Source organism: Perca flavescens, chromosome 19, assembly GCF_004354835.1.
Source record: "Perca flavescens isolate YP-PL-M2 chromosome 19, PFLA_1.0, whole genome shotgun sequence".
Taxonomy (NCBI): domain Eukaryota; kingdom Metazoa; phylum Chordata; class Actinopteri; order Perciformes; family Percidae; genus Perca; species Perca flavescens.
Genome location: NC_041349.1, coordinates 28,246,676 through 28,257,980, shown reverse-complemented (window position 1 = coordinate 28,257,980; position 11,305 = coordinate 28,246,676). Strand labels below are relative to the sequence as shown.

The following is an 11,305-nucleotide window of genomic DNA, read 5'->3' as shown; positions in this document are numbered from 1 at the left end:
GGACTCATGACATAGCGAATGACCATGGGGACCCTTTCTAAACTACTATTTCTAAATGAGCTAGAGACATGGTTTCAACTCCAAAATTTCTTTTTTTTTCTGGGATCCTGAAAATCACTTAAAATGTTAGGATTTCACAAATAAAGGTCAAACCTGACTTTCACCAACCCTATGGGGACACATGGCAAATTCTTTTAATATTTATAATATTTATACCCCCATTCCATTGAAATACTCCTCCTTCTATTATATAAATTTTTTTTTCAGCTATAAAGACCTCATATTTACTTTTATCACTCGTTGTTGTATATTACAGGTGAAATAATTAAAGTAGCCACCAGGTGGCGCTTCCATAGTTTTTGTTTTTTATATTTTTGATGCTCCTCTTGCCTGTCTTAAGTTTGTTTTGGCCATTTAATGTCACAAATGTTTTCTGATTCTGCAAGGGTGGACAAGCTGGTTTAAAGAGAGTAGCTCTGCTCCATAAACAGACCTGCTATGCCCTATCCTCCACTCAAACTCAGACTACTGACATCACAATAAAACCGCTGATCATATTTAGACCCTATATACCCTCATTGATAAACATATAAAAGAATATACATGCTTTTTTTATTTACTTTCAAAAAGCTTTAGTGTATATTTGACACAAGACTGTTCTACAAAGCTACTGAAAGTAATGTAAAGGGCATTTTAATGACTTTTTAATGAACACAGGACTTTGTATGCTGTACGAAAATGTAAAAACAAAATGCCAATTAGAATTTGGCTAAAACTCATTTGAGTTGTGTGTTTGAACCAAGTGCACTCCATACCAGCGAGGTGGGGGTCCGGTCCACTTACAAAACAAGAATTGAATCAATAATATAACACACTATCTTGCATGCAGAGTTCTGTAAGCTTCTCCTACATGTCGAGAGGAAAACTAAATATAATGCAAAGAGGCTGAATTAGGCCAGTTTATCAAATTTAAAACCAAAAATAAGCAATTAAATTTTGGACACATCTAAACATAGTGACCCCCTCTCATATTATCAAGTGCCAAGAGATGAACAAAAATGGACACCCGCTTACCCAGCTGAGTTCACAAACCTGTTCCACCAAAGCATCAGGAACATAACCAACAACTCAACTAGATTACACCACAGCTTAAACAAAACTACATCATCTATTTTCCAATGGATGATGTAGTTTTGTTCAAAAACTTCATGTTTTGTTGCTCTAAATCAACCGGACACCATAGCAGATTATTTGAGCATGGTTACGGATCGGCACAGTACAGACTGAGTGCGCACAGCCTTGCCATTGAAAACAGGTGACAAAGGAAAACCTGGCTCCCTGTAGAGCAAACGCTCCACTGATTGCACCCTTAGTGAGCCTAAAACAGAGCCAAACTTCCTCACTTAACATGTCAAATATATAAACATTTGGAAAATATATTTCCAAAGAATATATATAAGAACCAAAAGGTTTTCTATAGCTCTCAGATTAAATTAAATTACCAGTCCTACTAGGAGAAGACACTAAGAGCTGTGAGCAGGCAGCAGTCTGTGTTGCTTCCATAAGCGGAGGGACAGTGGTGACAGCAGTCGCCTGCACCTTGTACTTGTTTTGTTAATTTTTCTTTGTTTCCTGTCAGTATTGTTCCAACCAACCTTTGACTTGTAGTACTTTATATATTCTAGTTCATTCAGGAAATGCCACAGAAGCAATGGTGTTTACATTGCAGATTAACTTTATTATCACAACTCATCCATATACAAATTCATTTGTCCTGGCTCTTTGCTTCCTTCTCCTTCACCTCTTTCTCTTACTTCCTACAAACCTGTCTGTCTCTGCCGACCTCGATTTCTCTCTACAAACTTTTCTCTCTCTTTACCTCTGTTTCTTATTTTAAAAAAGGTTCAGGAACGCTTTCTCTTTCTACACACCCATCTATCTCTCCCTACATAGTCTCTCTCTCTAATATACATACCTGTCTCACTCTCTAATCTACATACCTGTCTCACTCTCTAATCTACATACCGGTCTCTCTCTACATACCTGTCTCTCTCCTTTCTACATACCTGTCTCTCTCTACATACCGGTCTCTCTCTACCTACATACCTGTCTCTCTCATTTCCTACATACCTGTCTATCTCTACATACATACCTGTCTATCTCTCCCTGCAAACCTGTCTCTCTAAAAACCTTTCACTCTCTCTACAACCTGTGTCTCTCTCTACCTCCATTTCTCGAACCACCCATGACCCACTACCACAATGTTCTTTAGGATAAAAATTTAAATTACATCACTCAATGAAATAATAGTCAGAGCATGTTGACATATTAAATTTGAAAACAAAAGAGCTATAACAATCTTAATAAAATGTCTTTGCATGCTCAGATATGAGCTGAATTGAAGTTAGCGCTGTACCTAGTTGTGGGATTGTAGAAGAACTTAGATGGCAAAAAAGAATTATGTTCAGTGATTACAATTTAGATTTCCATTAGTTATTTTCTAGGCGCTTTAAAGTGTCAATGCGGTTCTTCACATAGAACTTAACTGCCTTCCAGCTCCTTCCCCTAAGCACCTCTGAGGATCCCTTGATAGATGCTTCACACTGGGCTTTGCCAGGAACCCTGCCAGAGTTGATGTTGTCCATGAGATTGATTGATCCACATCTCCTGGACCTCCTCTGTGCTCCACTTCTTTCTCGCCATTTTTGATGAACCTTAGACAAAAAGTAAGGCCAATCAATGTAAAATTGCTTGCAGAGTTTAAAGATTAAAAATCTAAAATGATGGGTGTCTGGACAGTAGTAACTAGGTGGTTTCTATTGTCGTGCTAATAATAATAATAATAATAAGTAATTTAGACTGAAAAAAAACTGTAAAAGTGTGGTTGTTACAAAGGGGACTAGATGGCAACTAGATGGTTTGCTAGATGTTACCTCATAACCACCTAGGGCTGCACAATAGAGACACAGCACATCGCGTCATACTCCCACCAGAGAGGAAAACATCTTTCCGCTCTACATCGACTTGTATTGGATGAAGGTGCCTCATCTTCAATTTTGTCTGCTGGCAAACCGAAACAGTCCTAAAAGCTGCTGTGTGGTGATATTTACTACCAACAATGTATAGAACCCAGAACCTAAGTTTTCATAAGTTGTGGAACCGAAAAACTGAGCTTTTATGATGACAAAAGTGGATATATCGTGAGGAATCAGCAGAGAGAATGGTTAGACTGTGGGATTCTGACACTAAGCTAACAATATGCCCAATGTTACGTTTGCAGCAAGCATTTTATTAACAAGTCAAATATCCAAATGTCAGTTTTAGACTAACTACAGTCTGTAAGGTAAGCTAACACAGGTAATGTTGGACATAACTTTAGTTTAGTGTCAGGATTCCAGTCTTCCCATTCTTCCTGCTGATTACTCATGTTTCTGTTGTTTGCTAGAAGACGGAATAAAGAGGAAAAACCTTGACACAACACAAGTAAGCGGAGGGCAGAGAGCTGTTTCCCCCCTGTGGGGCGGGACTTAAATACGCCGTCTCTATATGGAGAAAAAAAAAATAAATGCTTTTCTTTTTGTCACAATATACATTTTTACTTAAATTTAAAATTCATGATGATGTAATATTTTGTTGGGGTCTTTTTTTTTATATCTGAAAAACATGATTTGTAGGCCAGGGTATCTCTGTTTCTTCAATCTACATATTGCACTTGGCCATATTGTGATTTTGATAATATTTTTGATTAATTTTTCAGCCCCATAAGTCCCTAACAACTACTTAGCAAAAACCAAGCAATGCTCTACCAACCACCTGGTTGGTACTGCACTTCCTTTTTTAGCCTTGATCTGGCTGCAAGTAAGTACCAGTTTCATTTACTTACTGACAAAATCAGCTTTATATCACATAGGACTACGTAAATAACATGAGACATTTGTACATAGCTGACCAGATCCCTTTTAGTTAAGCTCACATGCAAATTCACAATTACTTTTATGGCTTTGTAAATCATTGTCCAAAACCAATTTTTACGTTAATCTTGATTGCTATACCTATGTGAGTACTGACGAAAAATAAAAACGAGCCAAATCAGTGCTAGCAACACAGAGCTGCTGCAGCTAATGCCCAGAGCTCCCACTGAGCTAAAACGGCAGTTTGGGGCATAAGATAAAGTGTGTGAGAGTGCCTTTGTGTCTCTTAACAGACACAAAATGCAATTAAAATGTCTGTACAACATGAACAGGGCCCTTACATGACAACTAGATGCATTTGTGTTCAGCCCAGCCTCTGTAATAATCATCACAAAGCAGTTCCTGTGTATTTGTAGCATTTATATCCATTTTGTGTGTGATCCATCTAGCGTTGGTGAGTAGGAGTCTTGTCTGTGTTGATTGTTGTGGTTTCCTTAGCCGGGCTAGCAGGCCCGGCCCGGCGTTCAACTTCTGCTTCCTGCCTGCCCTCCTGGCTTACCGTGGCCGACAACAATCCAGTGGCGCCCGCTGGTCTGGTGGAGGTCTTCCAGAAGACCATTCAAGCCTTTGCTGTGAAAATTTTTATTTTATTTCCCCCTCAAAAATAGGTAATTGAGCACTGTAGTGGTTATGACCATATTAATGACTATGTTACTACATGGAAGCGGGCCAAATGATGCCTGTTTCTTGTGCAGTAATAAGCCTTACTGAAGGCTAGCTCTAGCTCCATAGTTACATTACTCCAAGCTTCTTCCTTTGTGAACACCTCCGCTTTTCACTCTTCACACACGACGCTCCTCCAACCTGCACACTGTTTACCTTTTCCTGCTACAACTGAATTCAAAGCGGGACTTTGTATGCGAGACTACAGCTAGCCGTCTGTAACACTATTTTACTGTACAAGGCAAACATAATTTGGTCCGTTTCCATGTAGTTACATAGTCACTAATATGGTCATAATCACTACAGTACATTTACAGTACTACTACTACATTTTTGAGGTGGGAAATAAAAATTTTTGCAGCAAAGGCTTGAATGGTCTTCTGGAGGACATCCACCAGACCAGCGGGCGCTCGTTGGATTGTTGTCGGCCAAGCCAGGAGGGCAGGAAGGAAGCAGAAGCAGGGGCGCCGGCCGGGCCTGCTAGCCCGGCTAAGGAAACCACAAAAATCAACACTGGCAAGACTCCTACTCACCAACGCACACAAAATGGATATATATGCTACAAATACACACAGAACTGCTGTGTGATGATTATTACCAAATAATTATATTAATAATATTCCTGGCTGAACACACTCACTCATCCCAGGCGCTTAAGCAGCTAAGAGGATAGGTGAATTTAAACAATGGCTAAGTTGCTTAACGCATCTTGTTGTCATGTAAGGGCCCTGTTCATGTTGTACAGATGTTTTAATTGCATTTTGTGTCTGTTAAGAGGCACAAAGGCACTCTTTATCTTATGCCCCCAAAACTGCCGTTTTAGCTGAGTGGGAGCTCTGGGCGTTAGCTGTATTAGCTCCGTGCTGCTAGCACCGAATCGGCTCATATTTTTTGCTATCGACGGTACTCACATACAGTAGGTATAGCAAGATTAATGTAAAAATTGCCAGGAGTTCTCCTTTAATACTATTGATTACAGAAAAATGCCATATCATTAAAGACCAAATTTAAGTACCGGAGGAGTAGCCCAAATCCCTTCAGTGGTAGTCAGCCAAATTTGTATATTTTCTGAAAATGGCTCAGAAAAGTATTGGTCTAGAGTTTAAGATGTTGGGTCTTAAAGTTCAATGAGGCTGTGATTAACCTAGAGTTTTAAACAAGCGCAAATTTACAATAGCTGCGACCACTTAGTGCTGTGGAACCGGTACCAGGTCCGTCGGACTTAACAGGTTAAAACCAAGACAATTTCCCCCACTACTGTTATTGTCAGACCAAGTTGTGCATTGGATTGTATGTGAACTTACAAATACACTTTCTGCTCTCTTGAGTTCAGGAACACTTATGTCCTCCTTTTCAGGGACGGAACTTAGTTCAAGGATCACTGTAGAGTCAGAAGAGCTCTGGTCCATTTCCTGGGGATCAAAAAAAAAAAAAAACAATTATTGTTGTTAGATAAACTAAATGTATGCCATTTACTTATTGATAATTTTTCTGTTAAAACTAATTGATTTTAGAATTCCTCTCCCACTACATTCCATATTAGTATTACTATACACCACATCTAACGTACCTAGTATAACCTGCTAAACTGACTGACTCTACTCAACCTTTTGGTGACCTTTTTTAAAATCTGTAATCTTTGACACTGATGATGATGATGGATAAAGCCTAACAAACATTTTTTCCAGATTAACCTAATGATGAAAATGTGACATATTATGGTGGGATTCATGTAGGCTTATTATTACTTGAGATTATGTACAACTCTGTGATTTTATAAAACAAAATCTATAATACAATGACTTACACAAAGCAAAACCTTACTTGGAAAAATATGAAACCTACGACTCAGGCTAAATACTGGATCATCCTGCAATGGCCCACTTAAGCCAGTTATGATGCCATGTTGTTCAATAAAAACATGATGCAGAGAGAGGAAGGGATTGCTAGGTGTGTTTGCTTAAAAAGTAGGAAGTTTACATTGGCATGACAGAAAGGTAAGCTATGTTTGATTTGTGTTGCAGGCTAGTTAACTTACGGGCGTGAGTTTAAGCAGCAGCCATAATGAACCGATAACATGTATGAGGGCCTATGGCAAGAATGCTGTGACTGAATGATTACAGTTGCTAAGTATAATAAAACATAATGCTAATGTTACTAGCTGCAGCTCTTCTTATGGTGCTGTTCAAGGTTTCTTCCTAAGAGGGAGTTTTTCCTCGCCACTGTCGAACTGCTTGCTCTTTCGGGAATTGTTGGGGCTTTGTAAATTATAGAGTGTGGTCTAGATCTAATCTGTAAAGTGTCTCGAGATAACTCTTGTTATGATTTGATACTATAAATAAAATTGAATTGAATTATGATGCTGCTGAACTTTTCTCATAAACTTGTAGCTGATGATCCCATTATTATTGAGGGTGCAGTTATAGGCAGTCATTACAGGTAGCTGTTGGACTGTTTACATTTTCCACTTTAAAAATACATACACAGGAAAACAACATTTAAACAAATAGCTAATATTTCTGCCTTGCCGCAGTAATTTATAACTATGAAGGTAAATATGGTGCAAAACGTGAGAGAAAAAATGGTCCACCTATTGAAAAATATTCACACAAAAGAATTTCACAAATGTGTAGATTGATTTTTACAGATACAATGATAGCTGCAAACTTGTAATGCAACATTTACCCATCATTATTTAATATAAATAATAATAATATATAAAAATCAGTAAACGTTGCATTACAAATTTGCTACTGTCATTGTATCTATGGTAAAATAAATCTACACATTTGTGAATTAGTGTTATTACATTCAGATCACGGTTTTGAGAATGTTTTCTATGAGTGACGATCTCAATTTTCAAGTTCAGATTTTTTATGTTCTCTGGAAGCTGGTCCAAAGATCGACACCATAGTGGTTAAAAGCTGCTTCCCCCCCTGTTTTGTTCTGACAGTAGGTTTCAGTAGTAGTTGCTTATGTTTTAATCTAAGGTGTCTTGGTTGAGAATGTTGTTGGAATATGTCATGCAGGTAGTTCCCATGGAAGGTCCCATCCCCTTTAGTGTCTTAAAACTAACAGAAGAGCCTTAGAATCAATTCTGTATTAAATTGGGAGCCAGTGTAAGGACTTTAAGACTGGCGTAATATGATCTGTTCTTTTTTGTTTTAGTAAGGATCCTGGCTGCACTATTCTGTACCATTTGGAGAGGTTTTAAAGTCTTTTAGGGGTCCAGCACATTGCAATAATCAATCCCACTAGAAATGAAAGTATGTATGATTTTTTTTCAAGATCCTCCTTTGAAATATATTCTTTTAGTTTATTGATATTTTTAAAATGAAGGTATAATGATTTTATGACTGTTTTAATGTGACTGCTAAAATTTAAGGATACCAAGGTTGTTTTTTTTTTTACTTTCTTTGCTATTAAGCCCTTCCTTTAAAGCAAGGTAGAAAGTTTGCATCTTTCCTCCTCATTTCCAAAAACTACCATCTCAGTTTTATTTTTGTTAAGCTGGAGGAAGTTCTGTGACATCCAAGTATCTATTTCTTCAAGGCACTGTCAGAGAGTGTTAATGGGGTTATAGTCATTAGTAAAGATATGACAGGAGATAAATGTTTACAACAGAACTTAAATAGATCAAATTGAAACGTTATAAAGCATCAGGGTAATCTCATTTGGTAAACTATAAGATGGCAGCCATAAAATGTTGAGGATGTTTCATATATTGCATTGTTTGATGTGTGACAGTGCATGACAGGGTTTTCCCTGAGATTTCAGAGCGCTTAGGTGCAATGACGTCACACATTCATTTGCATATTGGTGATGTCATTAAACAGTTATTTTTGCAAAAGCTTAGCCGAGTTGTTGTTGGTTGCAGCTAGGGAAAGATCATTAGAAGCAAAACTTGGAGGAGCTTGTCACTAAAATGAGAATAGCTTGTCCACCTTAAAGGTCAGCCCACGGTTGGTGAGTGAACCTTAGCTAAAGTTGTCGCTAGCTCTGTGCCGGGCTGGCTAACCGTTTCACTTTAAACCAGCAGGTAGCAAGCAGGACACGGAACTTGGCTTGGGTCTTGAGGAGTTATAGCAATTACCAACAGATATACTGTACACAGACTAAAATTCTACATTCACATCTATTATGCAAATGATTATTAACTTTATACTCACAAACACAAGTCCCTATCTTTTCACCTCTCTTTTCCACCACACACTATCTAATGTGTGGGCTGTACCTGGGGCTGCGTGTGCAACATGCATGGTGTGTGTGTGGTTGTGACACTGTTTGTGTCCATCATACAGCATGTGTCCAGAAGACAACAAGCAGGAGCCCCTCCTGTTCATCGGCTTCTATACAGTCTATGTTCGCAGTCCAGATGATGTCCAAATTGTTTTTATGTTTATACGCTTTGGCCCTGCCCCTAAGCTCTATAATGGCAGAGATAACCCTGCATGAGACTCAGAAAGTTGGATTTATCAACAAAAATGCAGGTGGAATACTCGTACTATTGGGCCTTTGCCATGCAACACATCAACTTTCTGAGTCTCATGCCCCAAACCAACACTGATTTCCATGACAATATTTCCAAACAAACATTCTATAGCAGACATTTAATGTGTACCAGCAAAATGACCAAAAAGAGATCATTAAGTGCAAATTCATATTACGAGTTGTCCTAATTATCACTTTACTGACCTGAAGAATTGAAAGGGCTGTCACGGTGACCATGAATGGTTGTCAAATCTTCTTCCTGCAAGTCATATCATATATCATATTAGTCACACATTTTAGCTGCATTTCTCCTGTTTATTAACAGTAGATTAGGCAGTACGTGTCACATGCACCATCAAAGAGGTAGTATAACACTGTATGTCCATATTTTCGATAAAAGGATGTTTTTTTATATGGGAAAAGTACAACATATTTATCTCTCTGGAGAAAATAGTTCCCCAGCCACCTCTCCTTCTGTAGTCACCACTCCTTCTCACTCAACACCCCCCCCCCCCCACCCCACACACAGCACTATCTGATTCTGACTATAAGACACATGTTGCAGCACACTTCATTTCAGCTCAGTATCAGTGCATTTAACATTATTGCAGCCATCTCTCTTGATTTATACTTTTGTTTAAACCCCCTCCACCCCCCACACACACATACGTATGGTAAAAGTTGCAAAATGGCGACAGGTCACGGCATGTGCACGTTACTAAATGGCTGACCTGGTCCTGAGAACCACACCTGCTACTGTCCTAAACTAAGGTTTCCATTTGACACGACGACGGCACAATTTACTGTAAACTAAGATGGTGTTGGTTTATAAACTGTAATGTTAGCTGCCATTAAACTAGCTAGCATTAACTTATTTGGCTGACAAGATATAAGTTAGCCTTCTAACATTTTACTTTCAAATTAATCTATAAGAGTTGGTTTACATGTGATAACAGTACAAATCTATTTTAAACAGAATTGTAAACGGTTTAAATGGCAGTAAAATCAATTTTAGACTCACCATCTCTCCCGATCCATGACTCCAGCCTGCTCTCGTCCATGCAGTGAAGATCTGACGCAGAGTTCACAGCTTACGTGAGGGGAGGGGCTGGACACCATGGGGACTCCGGCACACACACTTGCCACATGGCGGAGTGGGGGATGGGCGTGGTCGGGATGGGGACTTGAACATGACATACGTGTGTAACAGTGTTTTCTTTTAAACGGCGTCAGTAGCTCAATTTGAGACAACAATCGAAACCAAACGAACCCTGAAACCTTTCAGCATATAAACAGGCGAATGCTTTTGGCTTAACTTGAAATAAAAATAATTATTTTTTTAATTTATTATTAGTTAGTTTTTTTCCTCAAAATTAAGCCAATGAAAAGTGTACATACTAAATGGATACATTTTTCCTCATTAGCAAAAATTAATAATTATAATAAATATTCATAACATTCTTCAAAATATCTGTATATGCTTGTGCATGTCAGCGTGCTCTTATCTGTTCAGTTGATATTTGAGTTCACACCACGCCAAACTCACCTAATGTAAGGGGAGGGCCTGGACACGCAGGGGACCCTAAACACACCTCATGTTCGCCACATGGTAAAGGCATGGCCAGAGTGGGGGATGGGCGTGGTCAGGATGGGGACTTGAACATGACAGATTGTGTGTAACAGTGTTTTCTTTTTTAATGTGGTAACATTAGCTCAATTTAAGACTACAATTTAAACCATACGCTACAAACCCTGAAAGTTTTTAGCATATAAGCAACAAATATTTGGCATTATTTGAAATTAATTTCTTCATTATTAGTTTTTTTTATACTAAATTAATACATTTTTCTCCCCATCAATACAAAATTAATTAATAATTATTATACATATTTTTATCTTACATGTACATAACATTCATCAAAATATATTTCATATATTGTAGTTCTGATTCTCAACTTTATAACGCAGCTCCCTCTCTTCAATCTCTCTCTAAATCGCTGCACCACAAACCCTGGTTGCAGCGCTCGTTGAGCCACCGTCTAAAACTGCCATTTCCACCAGCTGACAGTTTGTAAACAGAAATAAATGCATTATGGATCATTTTATTTCTATAGTTTGTAAGCTCACTCGACCAGCTGACTTCTGTTGAAACAGAAGACGTCTCTAACGTTTTAAAACCA

The 11,305-nt window shown here is 38.3% G+C and overlaps 1 protein-coding gene and 1 long non-coding RNA gene across 5 annotated transcripts in view; both read right to left on the bottom strand.

Annotated features, from left to right (window-relative positions):
- Positions 1–11,305, bottom strand: part of tbc1d14 (TBC1 domain family, member 14) — a 66,916-nt gene that overhangs the window by 14,946 nt on the left and 40,665 nt on the right. The window lies entirely within an intron of this gene.
- LOC114573935 (uncharacterized) lies at positions 2,667–9,425 on the bottom strand. The gene is made up of 3 exons (XR_003694995.1): positions 9,330–9,425; positions 5,939–6,046; positions 2,667–2,714 (listed from the first exon to the last, which is right to left on the bottom strand). It is a non-coding gene; the product is annotated as an uncharacterized LOC114573935 (long non-coding RNA).